We start from the raw sequence: 22,781 nt of genomic DNA, 5'->3' as shown, positions 1-22,781 counted from the left end.
AGTGCAGTCACTATTCTGCTGTTACATCAAGTCTAATACTCCGGTCACATCTAGAGCTGCAGTCACTATTCTGCTGTTACATCACGTCTAATACTCCAGTCACATCTAGAGCTGCAGTCACTAATCTGCTGTTACATCAGATCTAATACTCCAGTCACATCTCGAGCTGCAGTCACTATTCTGCTGTTACATCAGGTCTAATACTCCAGTCACATCTAGAGCTGCAGATACTATTCTGCTGTTACATCAGATAGGCACATCTAGAGCTGCAGTCACTATTCTGCTGTTACATCAGGTCTAATACTCCAGTCACATCTCGAGCTGCAGTCACTATTCTGCTGTTATATCAGGTCTAATACTCCAGTCACATCTCGAGCTGCAGTCACTATTCTGCTGTTACATCAGGTCTAATACTCCAGTCACATCTAGAGCGGCAGATACTATTCTGCTGTTACATCAGATCGTCACATCTAGAGCTGCAGTCACTATTCTGCTGTTACATCAAGTCTAATACTCCGGTCACATCTAGAGCTGCTGTCACTATTCTGCTGTTACATCAGGTCTAATACTCCAGTCACATCTAGAGCTGCAGTCACTAATCTGCTGTTACATCAGATCTAATACTCCAGTCACATCTCGAGCTGCAGTCACTATTCTGCTGTTACATCAGGTCTAATACTCCAGTCACATCTAGAGCTGCAGATACTATTCTGCTGTTACATCAGATAGGCACATCTAGAGCTGCAGTCACTATTCTGCTGTTACATCAGGTCTAATACTCCAGTCACATCTCGAGCTGCAGTCACTATTCTGCTGTTATATCAGGTCTAATACTCCAGTCACATCTCGAGCTGCAGTCACTATTCTGCTGTTACATCAGGTCTAATACTCCAGTCACATCTAGAGCTGCAGATACTATTCTGCTGTTACATCAGATCGTCACATCTAGAGCTGCAGTCACTATTCTGCTGTTACATCAAGTCTAATACTCCGGTCACATCTAGAGCTGCTGTCACTATTCTGCTGTTACATCAGGTCTAATACTCCAGTCACATCTAGAGCTGCAGTCACTAATCTGCTGTTACATCAGATTAATACTCCAGTCACATCTCGAGCTGCAGTCACTATTCTGCTGTTACATCAGGTCTAATACTCCAGTCACATCTAGAGCTGCAGATACTATTCTGCTGTTACATCAGATCGTCACATCTAGAGCTGCAGTCACTATTCTGCTGTTACATCAGATAGTCGCATCTAGAGCTGGAGTCACTATTCTGCTGTTACATCAGGTCTAATACTCCAGTCACATCTAGAGCTGCAGATAACTATTCTGCTGTTACATCAGATCGTCACATCTAGAGCTGCAGTCACTATTCTGCTGTTACATCAGATAGTCACATCTAGAGCTGGAGTCACTATTCTGCTGTTACATCAGGTCTAATACTCCAGTCACATCTAGAGCTGCAGACAATATTCTGCTGTTACATCAGATCGTCAGATCTAGAGCTGCAGTCACTAATCTGCTGTTACATGAGATCTAATACTCCAGTCACATCTCGAGCCGCAGTCACTATTCTGCTGTTACATCAGGTCTAATACTCCAGTCACATCTAGAGCTGCAGTCACTATTCTGCTGTTACATCAGATCTAATACTCCAGTCACATCTAGATCTGCAGTCACTATTCAGCTGTTACATCAGGTATAATACTCCAGTCACATCTAGAGCTGCAGACAATATTCTGCTGTTACATCAGATCGTCACATCTAGAGCTGCAGTCACTAATCTGCTGTTACATCAGATCTAATACTCCAGTCACATCTCGAGCCGTAGTCACTATTCTGCTGTTACATCAGGTCTAATTCTCCAGTCACATCAAGAGCTGCAGACACTATTCTGCTGTTACATCAGGTCTAATTCTCCAGTCACATCTAGAGCTGCAGTCACTATTCTGCTGTTACATCAGATCTAATACTCTAGTCACATCTAGAGCCGCAGTCACTATTCTGCTGTTACACCAAATCTAATACTCCAGTCACATCTAGAGCTGCAGTCACTATTCTGCTGTTACCTCAAGTCTAATACTCCAGTCACATCTAGAGCTGCAGTCACTATTCTGCTGTTAGCTCAGGTCTAATACTCCAGTCACATCTAGAGCTGCAGTCACTATTCTGCTGTTACCTCAGGTCTAATACTCCAGTCACATCTAGAAATTGTTCCAGAAAATGAAGTATTTGTTCCAGAAAATTATTGCAATTACACATGATTTGTTAAACACGTTTATTTCCTTTGTTTATATTGGAAAAACACAAAAAAATGGAGGAAAAAAGGCTTAAATTGAACATAATTTCACATGAAATCCCCAAAATGGTCCGGACAAAGTTGTTGGCACTTTGCAAAATTTGTGGGTAAATAACTTTCTTTCCAGCATGTGATGCTCGTTCAAACTCACCTGTGGCAAGTAATAGGTGTGGACAATTTGAAAATCACACCTGAAACCAGATAAAAAGGGGAGAAGGATTTACTTATGGCTGTAGTTTAGTGAGGTTTCAGAGGTGACAGAGTACTTTTAAACATGCCATAGGGTCAGGACCAGGGTTGCCCTGGCATTGTGGGTTTGACTCTGACTAGGGCAATAGCTACATGTAGTTTATATGTTTTCCCTATATTTGCATAGGTTTCTCTCAATCCACAAACATTGGACAATAAGTCCTCCTGAGCACATGGGCTGATGTTAGTGAACACGTCCTCTGGTCCTCTGTGGGGGAATATGTTGGTGCTATTCAAGTGGTGGGAAATATAGTGGAACTGTGACCACCTTTAATTCATTTTTATGAAAAAGCATCATTTCCTCCATTGATTGATGAATTCAGCACAGGCCTATAATCAATCTTATAAATAGCTGATTGAATTGTGAAATGCCTGACAAAGAAACTAAGGTTCAATTATTGAAATATGGCTTCTAGCACTATTGTATGATTACAGGATTATGGATGTAAATTGTGAATGCTCATCTATTGCTTTATTGCAGGGCTTCGTAAGATGCTTTCTGTCCGAGTATATTTTTTCCATCTTTCCTCTCCTCTTCCCCCTTCTTCTGCTGTTTCCTCGTCTCCTCCTCCTCCTTCTTCTCTCCGTTTCTCCCTCCTCCCCCTCCCTTCATTCTTCGCACAACTCCTTTCACATTATCGATTGATTGTTTTATCGGGTCTCCCTGACTTTGTCCTCAGGGTGCAAAAGAGAGAAGGGATTTTGCTTATGACAGAGATCTGTAGAATTTTCTCACAGTGGCGCCACACATATCACATATACGTGCTGTTTGTGTCACCTAGGGCTATGATTTTTTTTTTTTTTAATGGAATACTAGGATGCTCTTTTTGTCATAAAGTTCTTTTATTCTATGAATGCCAGGCCATAAGTCTTTTTTATGTGGAATAAATGTGGTATGTGAATCTCTTCCCAGCAAATGTGTAAATCTTGTGCTTTTTCTAGATTGGATTTCTGAGAAAACAGATATTTAATTGAAAGAAAGATGTTACAACCTATCAATGAGAAACACTGGACTTTTATGGATCATTTTACAGATTTATCATCTACGTTTCTGAATGCGGTCCACATAGCAATTGTGACAATCTTAGCACCTTCACCATTTCACAATGCTTGGTTATGTCACATCTAAGTGATTATTGCTCCCTGTATGGTTTATTGCCTATCCATGCACTCTAGGTGAGAAGCCAAAACACGTATTCCTATAGCCCAGCACCCTTTGACAAATTACCGTCATTTGATTGCTCATTTGACTCTCACATTGTGACAAACAAGCTCATGGGAGTAAAGAACATAGGAGTTATGTGTAATTCATCCAGCTTGTCTTACAGTTTCTAGCATTTATCTTTTTTTTCTCGTGACATTTAATTATGATTTTACTTTCTTATTTTGAGCCTCCGAGTGGGCTTTCTACCAATAAATATGTATCTTATATTCAGCCACTTTGGGATAGTTTCGCCAGAAGATTTCATCACGGGTGAATAACCCCTGTAAGGCTGATCTTGTACATCCAAGGTGCTCTGTCCTTCTACGGATTACGATTTCCGGACCAGCTATGTATCTTTATTCAAACTCAACAGCCTCATATACTTATATGAGGATGTGTATTTTGGGTCAGGAGATCCATTGTTGGTCTAGAATCATGCATGGACCGGGAAACTTTTATGTGCGAGAACAGACTTAAAGGGGTATTCCCATCTCCAAGATCCTATCCCAATATGTAGCAGGTGTAATATTAGAAAATATCTCCAATTAGAAATGTAGTACAGTTCTTGTGATTTGCTATGTCTCTTTCCTCATGGGCAGGCAATACAGGACCTTAGGTATCCATGGTTACGACCACTAGCAACTAGCTAACTGACTTTATCAGTGGACGTAACCATGGATCCCTAAGGTCCTGCAATGCCTGCACATGAAGAAGGAGAGATAGTGAAGCAGAAAAAATATACTACATTTTTAATTGGAGGTATTTGCTAATATTATTATTATTACACCTACTACATATTGGGATAGGATCTTGGAGATGGTGAAATCTCCAACAGTGTGTGATGTACACACCATTAGGCCGCGGTCACACGATCAGTATTTGGTCAGTATTTTACATCAGTATTTGTAAGCCAAATCCAGGTGAGGAACAATCAGAGGAAAAGTATAATAGAAACACGTCACCACTTCTGTATTTATCACCCACTCCTGGTCTTGGCTTACAAATACTAAGGTAAAATACTGACCAAATACTGAACATGTGAACGTGGCCTTAGGATACGTTTCCTCTTCCATTTCCAGCAGTCGTTACGTGACTGAAGTATGTGATTTGCACACTTTTGTTCTGATTGTGCTGACTAGAGCCTCTGAGAGATGCAACAGACACTCTAGTCGGTACATGACTACAAATATACAAATCACTTACTTACTGTCATGTGATGGCTATAGGAACTGGTAAGCGAAGCCGAATCCTAATGCTGTGTGCCTGACGCATTGTTGGATTTGGCAAGCTACAACGCTTTTTGAAGATTTTGCCATGGGTCAACATCCCCTTTAAACATTGCTCTAATGAGGATCCCCATAGTGGATTCACTAGAATAACATTGTTATGTATAATGGGGCAGATTTATGAAAACTGACTAAAAAAACTGTCTTTGTTGCCCATAACAACCAATCAAAGCACTGCTTGCATTTTACCAGAGCAGTTTAAGAAATAAAAGCTGACCTCTGATTGGTTGCTATGGGCACCAAAGACAGATTTACTCTCCGACAGTTTAAGGCCTGACTTAGTTTCCTCACTTATGACTGTTCGAACAAAGTACAAGCGCTCGGTGCATCATGGAAGGGCCAAAGATCTAAGTACACCTTCCCACCTGCTTGTTTTCCATCTATCTCTGCCCTTCTCGGGATCTATAAACCCAGAGCTGTCAATCAAAGAAAAAGGATGTGGAGATAAAGGGAAAACAAGTAGGTGGGAAGGTGAACTTAAATGTTTGGCCCCGCCATGATGCACGGAGCACCTGTATTTGGTTTGAACAGTCATTCTGTGCTGATAGAATCCCTTTAACATTATCTAATATTAAGAATCCCATATTTCTTTATACCCTCTAATTTGGGGAATATACAGGTGCTTCTCAATAAATTAGAATATCATCAAAAAGTTAATTTATTTCAGTTCTTCAATACAAAAAGTGAAACTCATATATTATATAGAGTCATTACAAACAGAGTTATCTATTTCAAGTGTTTATTTCTGTTAATGTTGATGATTATGGCTTACAGCCAATGAAAGCACAAAAGTCATTATCTCAGTAAATTAGAATAATTAACAAAAAACACCTGCAAAGGCTTCCGATGCGTTTAAAAAGGTCCCTTAGTCTGTTTTAGAAGCCTCCACAATCATGGGGAAGACTGCTGACTTGACAAATGTCCAGAAGGCAGTCATTGGCACACTCCACAAGGAGGGTAAGCCACAAATGGTCATTGCTAAAGAAGCTGGCTGTTCACAGAGTGCTGTATCCAAGCATATTAATGGAAAGTTAAGTATAAGGAAAAAGTGTGGTAGGAAGAGGTGCACAAGAAACCGGGATAACCGCAGCCTTGAAAAGATTGTTAAGAAAAGGCCATTCAAAAATTTGGGAGAGATTAACAAGGAGTGGACTGCTGCTGGAGTCATTGCTTCAAGAGTCACCACACACAGACGTATCCAGGACATGAGCTACAAGTGTCGCATTCCTTGTGTCAAGCCACTCATGACCAATAGACCACGCCAGAAGCGTCTTACCTGGGCCAAGGAGAAAAAGACCTGGACTGTCGCTCAATGGTCCAAGGTGTTGTTTTCAGATGAAAGTAAATTTTGCATTTCATTTGGAAATCAAGGTCCCAGAGTCTGGAGGAAGAGTGGAGAGGCCACAATCCAAGCTGCTTGAGGTCTAGTGTGAAGTTTCCACAATCAGTGATGGTTTGGGGAGCCATGCCATCTGCTGGTGTAGGTCCACTGTGTTTTATCAAGACTAAAGTCAGCGCAGCCGTCTACCAGGAAATTTTAGAGCACTTCATGCTTCCCTCTGCCGACAAGTTTTTTGGAGATGTAAATTTCATTCTCCAGCAGGAGTTGGCACCTGTCCACACTGCCAAAAGTGTTAATACCTGGTTTAAAAACAACAGTATCACTGTGCTTGATTGGCCAGCAAACTTGCCTCAACTTATCCCCATAGAGAATCTATGGGGTATTGTCAAGAGGAAGATGAGAGACACCAGAGCCAAAAATGCAGACGAGCTGAAGGCTGCTATCAAAGCAACCTGGGCTTCCATAACACCTCAGCAGTGCCACAGGCTGATCGCCTCCATGCCACGCCGCATTGATGCAGTAATTGATGCAAAAGGAGCCCCGACCAAGTATTGAGTGCATTTACTGAACATACATTTCAGTAGGCCAACATTTCAGATTTTAAAAACATTTTTCAAGCTGTTGTTATAAAGTATTCTAATTTACTGAGATAATGACTTTTGTGTTTTCATTGGCTGTAAGCCATAATCATCAACATTAACAGAAATAAACACTTGAAATAGATCACTCTGCTTGTAATGACTCTATATAATATATGAGTTTTACTTTTTGTATTGAAGAACCTAAATAAATTAACTTTTTGATGATATTCTAATTTATTGAGAAGCACCTGTAATATCTGTTATGTCTTTTTCTCTGTCTTTCGCATCTTTTCCTTTTCTAATCCCTCCCATCTCCTCCCGTCTTTTACTGACAGCCGTTAGAATGCAGGAAATCTATTTAATCCTATAATGGTATTACAGGCCTGAGGGGGCAGAGAGGACCATGTTCTGTAGTAGAGGTTAACCCCAGCAACACTAGGAATTAACAGGACACAGCATAGTACCGCAAGGATATACTGGGTTTTTTTCTGCATCATTGTTGGTTCCCCTGTATTTCAAAGTAATACAGCAACAAATATGTTGCAAGCTGTGGTATTGTATAATAATGTATATTATTCTCTGAATTCCCCTGGTATTGCTCTTCCTGAGCTCTACCATGTTGTGTTGCTCAGAAATACTGAGAATCATGAAATGCAGATTAACTGTTTTTTTACTATCAATCTTTCTGGATTGAAAAACGCAGATGATATTTATTGAGTAGTTTGCGATAATTCTTTTGTGTAAACTGAGCCAAAAATTATTGCAAATGAAGACATGCATCAAAATCGCGCACATTTTCCAGTTTTTATGGCTCATTGGCAAAATTTGAAAATTGCTCTAAAAGTGGGCATGGTCTCAGGCTACGATGAGCTTTTGGTGCGTTTTTTATATTTTCAGGTTTTCTGCACCATTTCTGCACTTATTAAGTAAATTAGGTCACCTGCGTATTTTCATTGCGTTTTTCTCGCGGTTTTAACGCTGCCTTTTTGACTTTTGTTAGTGTCATGTTTTGAATAAAGCTGCTTTGTTTTTTATACTTCCTGGTATTTGGCTTTGACAAAACGTAATTGATACTGTCATGTGTGGATTACATGCGTTTCTACAGTGGAAACGCACTAAAAACGCATGTGCATTTTTTATCTGCAGATTCTCCGCATCTAATGTAAGTCTATGGGGAAAATCCGCACAGAAAAATCAGCGTACCCACAAGAGATTGAAATGTTGCGGATTTGAAACACGCACTGCAGGTCAGTTTACACTGTGTAAAATAGAAGCACGGTGGTTATGAGATTTCTATAAATCCCATCCACTTTAATGGAACTATAAGACGCTGCGTTTTTGACGCAGCGAAAATACACAGTAGCAAAAACTCACCAAAATAGCGTTGTGGGCATACAGCCTAAGAGGAAAATTCATTATGTTCAAAGCCATATAATGGTGTAACATCTGGGATAGGGTGTCCTAAAAGTATATAGTTGATTTATCACAGCTGATTTTATGGGTAAACCTACAAACTGACACAACAAAAGAAGTTTATTGGCATTTTATTACATTATTTATTACAGCTACATTTTCTTAACACTGTTTAATCCTGCAATGTCTTCCATCGACGTTGCCATATTCCTGCACCTGCTGTATACACCTGCTCACACCGGATGGAGATGTCATTTTCTGGCATTCAGACCATTGGAAATTGTTTGCCCTTTAAAAAAAAATTTGTTACAAATCTAACTATATTTTTTCTTATACTGATGTAAAAAAAATGCCAGCCCTAATAAATGTATGTCCGTGGGTTTCCAAACACACTTCTCCAGTCACTCACTCATACTCATGTATGGTAGAATCATGTAACAGATACATATAATAGATGCATGTTTAGGAAGTCATGGTAATGTGCAGTGCAATCCGCACAAAACCACACATTTCCCATTCTAAATCATATGTTAATCCTAGATATCTGGCAATAAAGCCCAGTATGTGCCATGCTACCCAGTAGTGATCTATGTCCCTCTCTGATGTTTACTTGTTGATCCATTAACTATTAATGAACCACTGCTGTAATTACCTGCCCCAGCAGCGACACTACTTTCCCTGAGCAAGTGCTGTCCTCCAGAAGCTGGAGGCGCGCTGCCATAACTCAGAATATAGCACAGCACGGTTATCTCTCAGACTGTACCTCGGGCCAGCACGGTTGTCTCTTATTATATAGTGCAGGGTGCCACACTTACCTCTACTTATATTGAACCTTGCAGCTTAGTCATCTCCATTGTGTAGCTTATTTTCAACATGGTTATCTCTCTTCAAGGATTCCTCGATAGCATAATTACTTTTATATCAGTGGACACTACAGCTGTCACAGACGTATTGCTGGACTCTATAGTTTTTCTTCTGTCTTACAGGACAACATAGTTACGTATCCTTCTGTACCACTGGATAGCATAGATACTTGTCCTCCTGGACAACAGGACAGTATAGCTACTTCTTCATAGTTCATTCTATGCCACAGGAAAGGATGGTTACTTCTTATGTTCAGCTGGATGGCGTAGGTACTTCCGTAACTTCTCCTTTTATATAGTGTAGGACAGAATAGTTTCATAGTTCATGTTCTGTCGGACAGCATACTGTACAGTACTTACTACTTCTATCCTTTAGGAAAGCATAGTTATTTTTCCTTTTGTACGTCTGGATATTATAGTTACTTCTTCTTTACTAATACACTGTGTGCACTATTATTAAGGCAATTATATTTTTGATGATTAATTTTATTATTGAATAACTACAGTGCTATCGGTCAATGCAAAAGGTTAATAAACCTGAATGTTAAAGAAACTCTCTCATACAAATTGTTATCCTCTTAATATATTGCAGTCATCATATTATATAGCACTGTGTACTTACAATTGCTCATTTTGCCTTTCGACCCAGATAATTCTTCTCCTTTCCAATAGGTCTATGACATCACGTGATTAAAAAATGACTAGATGAATCCTTCTAAGCTCCATGTAGAAACAGGAAGTCTCTTTTCCCTGTATGAGTCATAAGTCACTGCAAAAGTCCCTGGCAGGGGGGAGACGGGAGCAGCTGGGTCAGGAGATGAAGAGGGGGATGATAAATGCAGGGACAAGAGACTTCCTGTTTGTACATAGAGCAGAAAAAGGAGAAGATTTAATTGGTTAGAAAAGCAAAACTGTAAGTACACAGTGCTATATAATATGATTGTAATATATTAAGACGATAAAAACTTTTATGGGAGGAGTGCTTCTTTAAGAAAGTAAAAATGAGGTTGTGTCTTCCTTAGGAGAATATCTGTGTGCAGAATTATTAGGCGACTATAAATGAGCAGAATAATTATGCAACGAAATGAAAAACGTAAATTTTCCCATCTCAATTGTTTATTTTCATCTGTTAAAGTGAGAATAATAACCAAACACCTCACAATTTCCAAAAATACATAAAAAAAATATATCTGTGACCAATACAGCTGCCCTTCTTTTCAATAACAGTCATGTCTACCATTCATGGTGTGTGTCAGTTTCTTAATCAATTGACAATCAACTTTTTGGGCAGCACCAACCACAGCCTCCCATTTCCTTCACTGCAAATCTTTCAATTAACCCCTTCCCGCTGCCGCCAATTTGTTGGTTTTTTTTTCATTTTCATTTTTTCCTTCCCTTATTCCAAGTCCACATCGATATATGAGGGCTTGTTTTATGCGGGACAAGTTGTAGTTTTGAATGACAGCATTTATTTTACCACATAGTGTACTGGAAAATGGGAAAAAAATTCCAAGTGCGGTAAATTGTGAAAAAAATGCAATGCTGACACTGTGGGGCCTTGAACCTGCGATCATCTGATAGCTTGTACTATATACAGCAATACCACAGTATTGCTGCATATAGTAAAGATTATGGTCTGCTTTAAAGTCTAGCCATAAGCTGGATATCAAGGGACTTCCGTAATGAAAAGCACAGAGGTCTTCAACAGACCCCCGGCTGTCATAGCAACCCATTGGCGTCCTGGAATCATGTCATGGTGAGCTCAGTGAGCGGTGTCATGTCACTCACAGAGCTCAGCGGAGGTCAGGGGCCCGCTCGCTGCAGCGAGTCATTCTTCCCGTCTCCTCGGCGTGAGCGGTCAGGTGGATTACAGCAGGGGACATCTTAGGATAGGTTAGTATAAGGATTTTTTACATTTTATTCTTATTTTTACACCAGGTCACAGCGGGAGCAGAATACTACTCTCATCATTGTCAATTGCTAGCGTTGACCTGCAGCACAAGCAGGGGACAATGATGAGGGCAGCGTTCAGCACCCGGCGCTTGGGAACAGCGCTAGCTGTACACTGATTCCCAGGTGCTGGTACATGTGATACTGATGCAGCACACGGGCGGCACATGGTTGCCACACGTGTGCCACATGTATCACACACAAGGACACGAACACAGATATCTCCGGTACTGGTTTTTCCAGTGCTGGAAATATCCGGACGTGTGAAAGAGGCCTTAATGTGTGTTTTTTTTTCTCAACACATTTTTGTGACCCTTTTGACTATTTGATCAAACAGTAATGTCCAGAAAATAGTGATTAAACACTCTTCGATAACGAATAAATCAACACAGTTCTGAATCTCAATACACAGTTCAGAAACAAAGAAGATAAATGAAAATAAGCATAAGGAACCATTTAACCCATCCACATATAGACTACACAAAAGGCTATAGCTCCAATTGTCAACAGTATAACCAGAAGTAATAGTAGACCTTAAACAACCAATTATCACCTATATATTCTCTGTACAGCTTTAACCTTCTGTCAAAATTGAAACTATTTAAAGTCTAAAAGAAAAAGACTCAGAATAAACACATAGTAAAGGGTCTAAGCCAACTTATGTACCCTGGGGAGGCCAGAAATAAAGTGCATAGTGCAACAAATGGCCAAGAAAAGCCCACAGGTGCAGGCCAGCTCCATAACAATAGTAATTCTTCCCTATCAGAGCAGTGGAGTAGTAAAAAAGCTGATCCATAGTGCACATGGACAGAGTTCAGAGACATTAACCTCTTAAGGACCCTGGGATTTTCCGTTTTTGCATTTTCGTTTTTTGCTCCCCTTGTTCCCAGAGCCATAGCGTTTATACCTTTTGGTCAATATGGCCGTGTGAGGGCTTATTTTTTGCGTGACAAGTTGTAATTTTGAACGACATTACTGGTTTTACCATATCTTGTACGGGAAAACGGGAAAAAAATTCAAAGTGCAGTGGAATTGCAAAAAAAGTGCAATACCACAGATTTTTTTTTAGTATTTTTTTTACCACATTCACTGATTGCTAAAACTAACCTGCCATTCTTATTCTCCAGGTCATTACGAGTTCGTAGATACCAAACATGTATAGGTTCTTTTTTATTTAAGTGGTGAAAAAAAATCCAAAGTTTGCTTAAAAAAAAAAAAGGCGCCATTTTCCAAGACCCGTAGCGTCTTCAATTTTTGGGATCTGGGGCCGGGTGAGGGCTTATTTTTTGCGAGCCGAGATTAAGCATTTATTGATACCATTTTGGGGTAGATCCGATGTTTTTATCGCCCGTTATTGCATTTTATTGCAATGTTGCGGCGACCAAAAAACGTAATTCTGGCATTTAGAATGTTTTCTCGTTACACCTTTTACCGATTGGATTAATTATTTTTTTATATTGATAGATCGGGCGATTCTGAACGCGGCGATACCAAATATGTGTATGTGTATGTATTTTTTTTTATATTTTTAAAAACATTTTTTTTACACTTTTTGCTTACTTCTATAGTCTCCATAGGAGACTAGAAGCAGCAACTGTCCGATCGCCTCTGCTACATAGAGGTGATGAGCAGATCACCTCTATGTAACAGAAATGCTCCTGTGCTATGAGCGCCGACCACTAGGTGGCGCTCATAGTGACCAGCACGTGACAACCACTGGAGTCTGCTGCAGACCCAGGGTTGTCATGCCCACCCATCAGTGACCCGCGATCACATGACGGGGTCACTGATGGGTGGGGTAAGTGACATGGTTCTGAGATTGACAGCAGCATTTAACATGATAACAGCCGTGGGTGGATCACGATTCCACCCGCGGCTGTTGCGGGCACATGTCAGCTGTATAAATCAGCTGACATGTGCCCGGTTCAGTGTGTGCTCAGCGCCGGAGCCCGCGCTGAACAGGGGGTGACAGCCTGGTGCGTACTATTACGCCCCAGGCTGTAAAGGGGTTAAGGAAACAGCACAGTGGCAAAGACTGGTGGTACTTACTATATGCTGGCAAGTCTATATGTGTGCGGACCCCTTTTAACTTTTAGCAACAAAAATTTTGATGGTTCTGTGATCGGGCCCCAATATCTTAACAATTTCAAGAGTGCTGCCTCCCTCTGTAAGACTTGTAACAATTTTTTACTTTTCAGTCAGCAAAATTTTTGTTCGCCCTATTTTGCCTGAGGAAATCAAGCTGCCTAATAATTCTGCACACCTTGATAAAGGCTGTTGATATGCTGAGACCACATTGAGCCTCTTTACACAAATACCCATCACCTGATCTGCTTCATCCAATAAGTATTCAAGTTTACACAGCTTGTAGTTGGAAAATCTGCATAAAAATGATAATGTGGTCATAATACTCTCACAGTGTAGACAGCATAGTTACTTATTCTGTAAACTTGGATAGCATAGATGCTTTTCTTTTTGTACTACTGGATAGTATAGTTACCTTGTCCATACCACTGTATGATAGTATAGGTACGGTACTTCTTCTGTAGTACTAGGCAGCATAGCTACTACTTCTGTTGTACTCGACAACATATTGACTACTCCTGTACCACATGATAGCATAGCTACTTTATCTATAAAGTACTTTATCATAGTTCTTTTGTGTAAAGTACAGTATAGCTATGTCTCCTTCTGTACTACAGGACAGCATAGTTACCTTTTCTATACTAATGGATACATACTTATCCCTCCATGTACTACAGGACAGCATTCTATAGTAACTTCTATACTATAGGACAACATTGTTATTTCTCATTCTATACTACTCGATAGCATAGTTATTTCCCCTTCTGTTTACTACAGGATAGAATAGTTCCTTCTTATTCTGTACAAGAAAACAACATACTGTAATTCTTTTTCTATATGAAAAATAATATACTTACATCTTTACTACATCTAGACAGCTTAATTACTACTCTTTCTGTACTACAAGTTAGCATAGTTACTTCTTCTGTACTGCTGGTCATCATAGTTATTTCTCCTTCTGTGCCACTGGATAGCATATTTACTTTAGCTTTTGCACTACTGATCACCTATTGTTTTTAACCCTTTATTTTCACAAGGGTTTGTCCTTTAATTGGGATAGTTTTAGTATTGGTTGATATTCACACATGGGCTACTTGTTCTAATGATATATAAGTGCCTGTTTGTCATTTAGAAACGTACAATGACTAAGGCTTGAACGCCAAAACGCGTTGGTCTGCCCTAACCTCTGTGATACGTCAGTCACAATTTTTTTGAATCACTGCAATAAAATATATATTTACCTTTCCATCGCTGGAGCATTTCTATTTCCTGCATTTACCTCGACCAGTACCATGACGGCTCCATGCGAGGATTCCATTCCCACCCATATGCAGAACAATGAAAGTGGTGAGCTGATTTTTGCCTTTTGGCTACAATATACACTGTGTGTGGAATTATTAGGCAAATGAGTATTTTGATCACATGATACTTTTTATACATGTTGTCCTACTCCAAGCTGCATAGGCTTGAGAGCCAACTACCAATTAAGTAAATCTGGTGACGTGCATCTCTGTAATGAGGAGGGGTGTTGACTAATGACATCAACACCCTATATAATGTGTGCTTAATTATTAGGCAACTTCCTTTCCTTTGGCAAAATGGGTCAGAAGAGAGATTTAACGAGCTCTGAAAAGTCCAAAATTGTGAGATGTCTTGCAGTGGGATGCAGCTGTCTTGAAATTTCCAAACTTTTGAAGCGTGATCACCGAACAATCAAGCGTTTCATGGCAAATAGCCAACAGGATCACAAGAAGCATGTTGGCCAAAAAAGGCGCAAAATAACTGCCCATGAATTGAGGAAAATCAAGCTTGAAGCTGCCAAGATGCCATTCACCACCAGATTTCCCATATTTCAGAGCTGCAACATTACTGGAGTATCAAAAAGCATGAGGTGTGCGATACTCAGGGACATGGCCACGGTAAGGAAGGCAGAAAAACGACCACCTTTGAACAAGAAACATAAGATAAAACGTCAAGAATGGGCCAAGAAATATATTAAGACTGATTTTTTCAAAGGTTTTATGGACTGATGAAATGAGAGTGACTCTTGATGGGCCAGATGGATGGGCCAGTGGCTGGATCAGTAAAGGGCAGAGAGCTCCACTCCGACTCAGACGCCAGCAAGGTGGAGGTGGGCTACTGGTATGGGCTGGTATCATCAAAGATAAACTTGTGGGACGTTTTCGGGTTGAGGATGGAGTGAAGCTCAACTTCCAGACCTACTTCCAGTTTCTGGAAGACAACTTCTTCAAGCAGTGGTACAGGAAGAAGTCGGTATCGTTCAAGAAAAACATGATGTTCATGCAGGACAATGCTTCATCACATGCATCCAACTACTTCACAGCTTGGCTGGCCAGTAAAGGTCTAAAAGAAGAAAAAATAATGACATGGCCCCCTTGTTCACCTGATCTGAACCCCATAGAGAACCTGTGGTCCATCATAAAATGTGAGATCTACAGGGAAGGAAAACAGTATACCTCTCGGAACAGTGTCTGGGAGGCTGCGGTGGCTGCGGCACGCAATGTTGATCGAAAACAGATCAAGCAACTGACAGAATCTATGGATGGAAGGCTGTTGAGTGTCATCATAAAGAAAGGTGGCTATATTGATAACTAATTTTGGGGGTTTTTGTTTTTGCATGTCAGAAATGTTTATTTCTAAATTTTGTGCACTGATATTGGTTTACCTGGTGAAAATAAACAAGTGAGATGGGATTATATTTGGTTTTTATTAAGTTGCCTAATAATTCTGCACAGTAATAGTTACCTGCACAAACAGATATCCTCCTAAGATAGTCAAATCTAAAAAAAAAACACTCCCAACTTCCAAAAATATTAAGCTTGGATATTTATGAGTCTTTTGGGTTGATTGAGAACATAGTTGTTGATGAATAATAAAAATAATCCTCTAAAATACAACTTGCCTAATAATTCTGCACACAGTGTAGCATAGTTACTTCCCCTTCTCTATAGCTGGATAGTATAGTTATCTTGTTTTACTGGACAGTATAGTTACTTCTTCTGTACTAATAGCATAGTTGCTTCTCCTTCAGTATTACTGGATAGCATAGTAACTTCTCATTCTGTGCCTCTGGAGAGCAGAGTTACAGAACAGAATACTTACTTCTTCTGTACTGCAGGACCACATGTAATGTCAGTGATGCAGTACTCTGCCATAGATCACACACAGGTGGTGTGCTAGTATTATCACTTCACTAAGGGAAGAAGAAAAGTAAAAGAGAATGTAGTTCGTGACGCCAGGGTACACTGTGTTAACTTCTGTTTCCTGGTGTGATGGTATGTTGTGCACCCGATAATCCAGAAAACAGAGACAAGGATAGGCTATTGGTAAACTTTACTTCTTGCTAACAACTACAGATAAATCCAGACAGATGATTCATCAGAGTTTAAATTCCAATGCAGCAAGCACAGTTATTTTCAGTACAGCAAGGCAGGTATATAAATAGTGCAGCAATTCCTGAGTACCATCTTCTGCTTACATGCACAGTCTATCACACAGCTGATTGCAGCAGAAGCTGTGGTCTCTCATGTATTGGAGCTCTGTCTGAGCTTCCTACCTGTTTCTTCAGCTTCCAGGCAAAACCAGACACCACATGATGTCTCCTCCTCTCTCCTTCTCTCTCTGTGCCCACACTGAACTAAGCTCAGGACCTTGGTCAAGTGGTATAACCATGTGACCTTATTGCCATATATGGAAAGCAGGGCTAATTCATTAACTCTTGGTAATCTGTTATTGTGTTCTGCTAAGTACATCACTCTATGCATATATAAAACATTCTGTCCTTTATCTGCAAAGAGAATATGAACATTGTGCAGACATAATGAGATAGCTGCTGGCTCTGCTACATCTTAAAGGTACATACAACTTTGGGGCACTAAACACATAGGACAGCATATATACATTCCTTCTGTACCGCTAGATAACATGCTTCTTCTCTACTTATGGAAAGGACAGTTACATCTTTTTTTTACTGCCAGACAGAATAGTTACTTTTCCTTCTGTACCACTGAATATTATAGTTACTTCTTCTGTATTACAGAACAGCATAGTTACTTCTGTACTTTTGGCTAGTATAGTTACTTTTTTTGTACTTCTATACAGGATAGTTACTTCTTCTGTACTACTGGATAGTATATTAACTTCTTCTGTACTACAGAATAGCACAGTGACTTCTCCTTCTGTACTTTTCGGTTTTATAGTTACTTCATTTGTACTACTGGATATCATAGTTATTTCTGCTTCGGTATTACTGGATTTTACAGTTTTCTTCTGTACTACAAGATAGCATAGATACTTCCCTTCTGTACTACTTAACATCATAGTTACTTCTAGAAATCAGTGAATACATTTGAGTGGAATTGAATTCTACTTCAATATTACAAAAATCCAAATTTGCCAAAATGTGGATTTTTTTGTTATTCTCTTTACAGATTTAGCAAAATGGATTTAGATTTAGAAAAATTTCTAAGCAGTTAGGGGCCATCAAAATGTAGAAAAACCAAATTCCTTATACTCACCTCTTTGGCCCTTCCACATCACCAATCTGGTTCTCTCCCTATCTTAAGATCGCCACAGCTTGCATGAAAGGTTATGATGTCACGGCATGTACCATGACCTTGCGCAGAACGCGGCTCAGCCAGCGGTCCCATCCTGATGCGATAGACCTGGAGATTTCAGTACAAGCAGCAGCGATCTGAAGATACAGTGATGACCAGATGGGAGACACTGATGAGCTGAGGGGCCGGAGAGGTGAACAGTAAGGTGAGTATAAGGATGTTTTTTATATTTTACATATTAAATTCTTATGCTTTGTGGTCTGGAGAGATCACAGAGCATAGTAAGAGACAATAACTTCCCCACAATTCGAATTTTGCCTGATCCACTTATCTCTAGTTACTTCACTTTTTCTATAACTGGAGAATATAGTTATTATCTTGTACTACTGAATAGTGTAGTTACTGCTGTACTAATAGCATAGTTACTTCTTCAGTACTACTGGATAGCATAGTTATTTCCTTTACTCTGTACTACAGGACAGAATAGTTACTTCTGTATTATAGGACAGCATAATTACTTTACCTGCTGTACCTCTGAATAATATAGTTACTTCAGTATTACTGGATAGCATAGTAACTCCTCATTCTGTATGGCAGGACAGAATATTTACTTCTCCTTCAGTACTACAGGACATAGTACAGGACAATATAGATGACAGCAAAATTACTTCTCCTTCTATAATAAACAACAACATTGTTACCATTCCTTCTGTACTGCTGGATAGTGCAGTTACTTCTCCTTCTGTTCTACTGGACAACATATGGATTTCTTCTGAACTACTGGAAAATAAATTTAGTTCTCCTTCTATACTACTGAACAGTATAGTTATTTTTCCTTTTGTATTACTCGACAGCGTAGTTACTTTTCCCTCTGTAATACTGGACAAAATAGTTATTTCTCCTTCTGTACTACTGGACAGTATAATAGTTCACCTTCTGTACTAGTGGATAGTATAGTTACATTTTCTTCTGTACTACTGGATAGTATAGTTACTTGTCCTTGTGTATTAGTGGACAGTATAGTTATGTCTCCTTCTGTATTACTGGACAGTATAGTTGCTACTTCTGTATTACTTTACAGTATAGTTACTTCTTCTGTATTACTGGACACTAAAGTTTCTTCTCTTTCTGTGTTACTGGATATCATAATTAAGATTCCTTCTATAATACAAGACTGCACAGCTGACGATCAGTTATTTCTTAATACAATCCTACCAGTAGTAGAACAGTTTCAGCAGGTATCTCATCCAGTAGGTATCCTGCATACAGTTATATGTCACTGTACAGTGCTGAGCTGCATTGTAATATTTCCATGTGGCGGCTCGGCATAGTTTTTCTTTGTTCATTATAGTTATCCATCACCGCGATTATATCTCTGTGTACAGAGTTCTCAGCACTGAGCACTGCAGGTCAGAGCAGTAAGCCCCCCCTGTAAAGTCTGACCGCAGTGGATTCCTCTAATTTTGTACAGCCTTACAGCACAATTACTTTTATTATAACTCATTGGGCCGCACAATTATCACTCGCTGTAGTTGTGAGAGCTGAATTGCTTCTCGTTGTACAGTGCTGGTCAATTCAGTAATCTCTTATTATGCAGCAATGGAGAGCATAATTATTTCTTTTTACAGTGCTGGCAGCAGTGTTTTGTCTAACTGCATAGGCCTGGCGAGCAGAGCTACAGTGGTGGGGAGCACGGTTATCTGTCATTGTCTATATCTGGCCAGCACAGGAGCACCTTACTGTACAGTGTAGTGCAGCATCAGTATATCTTATGGTAGAGCTCTGTCACTATGCAGATCTGGAGGAAGAACTGCTTCATGTCCTATTGAACATTGCTGATCTGCTGACAGTCATCTCTCAACATATAGATTTCTGTATAAAACTACTTTCTGTGCACATTGTTGGAAGATGGCAAAAGCTCTTTCCATGGTAGTGGTAATAACTTTTATCATTCACTATGTAATACCAGACTTTTAAGGGGTTGTCTGGTCTTTTGCTAAAAGTCTGCAGTTACTCTATGTGACTGCAGATTTCTGAATCCTTACAGTGAGCACACCGCACGCTGTCAGGATTCATCGATATTGGGACTACAAGTATATGAGTGACATACAGTACAGACCAAAAGTTTGGACACACCTTCTCATTTAAAGATTTTTCTGTATTTTCATGACTATGAAAATTGTACATTCACACTGAAGGCATCAAAACTATGAATTAACACATGTGGAATTATATACTTAACAAAAAAGTGTGAAACAACTGAAAGTATGTCTTATATTCTAGGTTCTTCAAAGTAGCCACCTTTTCCTTTGATGACTGCTTTGCACACTCTTGGCATTCTCTTGATGAGCTTCAAGAGGTAGTCACCGGAAATGGTCTTCCAACAATCTTGAAGGAGTTCCCAGAGATGCTTAGCACTTGTTGGCACTTTTGCCTTCACTCTGCGGTCCAGCTCACCCCAAACCATCATGATTGGATTCAGGTCTGTTGACTATGGAGGCCAGGTCATCTGGCGTAGCACCCCATCACTCTCCCTCTTGGTCAAATAGCCCTTATACAGCCTGGAGGTATCTTTGGGGTCATTGTCCTGTTGAAAAATAAATGATGGTCCAACTAAACGCAAACTGGATGGAATAGCATGCTGCTGCAAGATGTTGTGGTAGCCATGCTGGTTCAGTATGCCTTCAATTTTGAATAAATCCCCAACAGTGTCACCAGCAAAGCACCCCCACACCATTACACCTCCTCCTCCATGCTTCATGGTGGGAACCAGGCATGTAGAGTCCATCCGTTCACCTTTTCTGCGTCGCACAAAGACACGGTGGTTGGAACCAAAGATCTCAAATTTGGACTCATTAGACCAAAGCACAGATTTCCACTGGTCTAATGTCCATTCCTTGTGTTCTTTAGCCCAAACAAGTCTCTTCTGCTTGTTGCCTGTCCATAGCAGTGGCTTTCTAGCAGCTATTTCACCATGAAGGCCTGCTGCACAAAGTCTCCTCTTAACAGTTGTTGAAGAGATGTGTCTGCTGCTAGAACTCTGTGTGGCATTGACCTGGTCTCTAATCTGAGCTGCTGTTAACCTGCGATTTCTGAGGCTGGTGACTCGCATAAACTTATCCTCAGAAGCAGAGGTGACTCTTGGTCTTCCTTTTCTGGGGCGGTCCTCATGTGAGCCAGTTTCTTTGTTGCGCTTGATGGTTTTTGCAACTGCACTTGGGGACACTTTCCAAGTTTTCTCAATTTTTCGCACTGACTGACCTTCATTTCTTAAAGTAATGATGGCCACTCGTTTTTCTTTACTTAGCTGAACAGTCTATTCAGTAGGACTATCAGCTGTGTATCCACCAGACTTCTGCGCAACTCAACTGATGGTCCCAACCCCATTTATAAGGCAAGAAATCCCACTTATTAAACCTGACAGGGCACACCTGTGAAGTGAAAACCATTTCCGGTGACTACCTCTTGAAGCTCATCAAGAGAATGCCAAGAGTGTGCAAAGCAGTCATCAAATGAAAAGGTGGCTACTTTGAAGAACCGAGAATATAAGACATATTTTCAGTTGTTTCACACTTTTTTGTTAAGTATATAATTCCACATGTGTTAATCCATAGTTTTGATGCCTTCAGTGTGAATGTACCATTTTCATAGTCATGAAAATACAGAAAAATCTTTAAATGAATGGTGTGTCCAAACTTTTGGTCTGTACTGTACATGCCGCCATGTGTTGACTAGACGTGGTCGGCCTTGCTCATAGAATCATAGAATGGTAGAGTTGGAAGGGACCTCCTGGGTCATCTGGTCCAACCCCCTGCTCAAAGCAGGATTCACTAAATCATCTCAGACAGATGTCTGTCCAGCCTCTGTTTGAAGACGTCCATTGAAGGGGAACTCACCACCTCTCGTGGCAGCCTGTTCCACTCATTAATCACCCTAACTGTCAAAAAGTTTTTTCTAATATCTAATCTGTGTCTCCTCCCATTTAGTTTCATCCCATTGCTTCTAGTCTTTCCTTGTGCAAATGAGAATAAAGATGATCCTTCTACAATGTGACAGCCCTTGACATATTTGTAGACAGCTATTAAGTCTCCTCTCAGTCTTCTTTTTTGCAAGCTAAACATTCCCAAATCCTGCAACCGTTCCTCATAGGACATGGTTTGCAGACCAGTCACCATTCTGGTCGCTCTTCTCTGAACTTGCTCCAGTTTGTCTATGTCTTTTTTAAAATGTGGTGCCCAAAACTGTACACAGTATTCCAGATGAGGTCTGACCAAAGAGGAGTAAAGACCAATAATGACTTCACGTGATCTAGACTGTATGCTTCTGTTAATACATCCCAGAATTGTATTTGCCTTTTTTGCTGCTGCATCACACTGTTGACTCATGTTCAGTCTATGATCTATTAGTATACCTAAGTCTTTTTCACATGTACTGTTGCTTAGCTCTATTCCTCCCATTCTGTATATGCTTTTTTCATTTTTATTGCCCAGATGTAGTACTTTGCATTTTTCCCTGTTAAAAACCATTCTGTTGGTTGCTGCCCACTGCTCCAGTTTATTTAGGTCTTTTTGAATCCTCTCTCTCTCTTCTCTAGTATTAGCTATCCCTCCTAGCTTTGTACACTTGCTTGCAGTCACTTGACGGGCAATACGAAGAATCCTGACAGCGTGTGGTGTGCACACTATAAGGATTTAAAAGTCTCCAGTCACATAAGGTGACTGCTGACTATTAGCTGAAGACTGGTCAATCCCTTTAAAATTAACTCCCTAAAGTAGATCTCAATTGAGCCTACAGTACATGACAGTAAGCTACTGAAAATGTATTAAAAAAGTAGCATTTGCAATGCGAAGAAATATTAGTACATCCTTACTTTTGCTCCAAATTTAGTTAAGGACTCAAATTTCTCTCAAAACAAATTAAAGCAATATTGT

At 40.0% G+C, this 22,781-nt stretch overlaps 1 protein-coding gene across 2 annotated transcripts in view; it reads left to right on the top strand.

Annotated features, from left to right (window-relative positions):
• Positions 1–22,781, top strand: part of LINGO1 (leucine rich repeat and Ig domain containing 1) — a 484,570-nt gene that overhangs the window by 440,184 nt on the left and 21,605 nt on the right. Inside the window, exon 4 of one of the 2 annotated variants that reach the window (XM_073652794.1) lies at positions 8,109–8,209. The exons of the other annotated variant lie outside the window; for it this stretch is intronic. The gene's annotated coding sequence lies outside the window, so the exon portion shown is untranslated. The remainder of the gene's footprint in view (positions 1–8,108; positions 8,210–22,781) is intronic. 2 annotated transcript variants of the gene reach the window in all.

The sequence above is a fragment of the Phyllobates terribilis genome, unplaced genomic scaffold (genome assembly GCF_046119375.1).
Source record: "Phyllobates terribilis strain yellow unplaced genomic scaffold, ASM4611937v1 Scaffold_11__3_contigs__length_659146591, whole genome shotgun sequence".
Classification (NCBI taxonomy): Eukaryota; Metazoa; Chordata; class Amphibia; order Anura; family Dendrobatidae; genus Phyllobates; species Phyllobates terribilis.
This window is presented reverse-complemented; position numbering and strand designations above follow the sequence as displayed.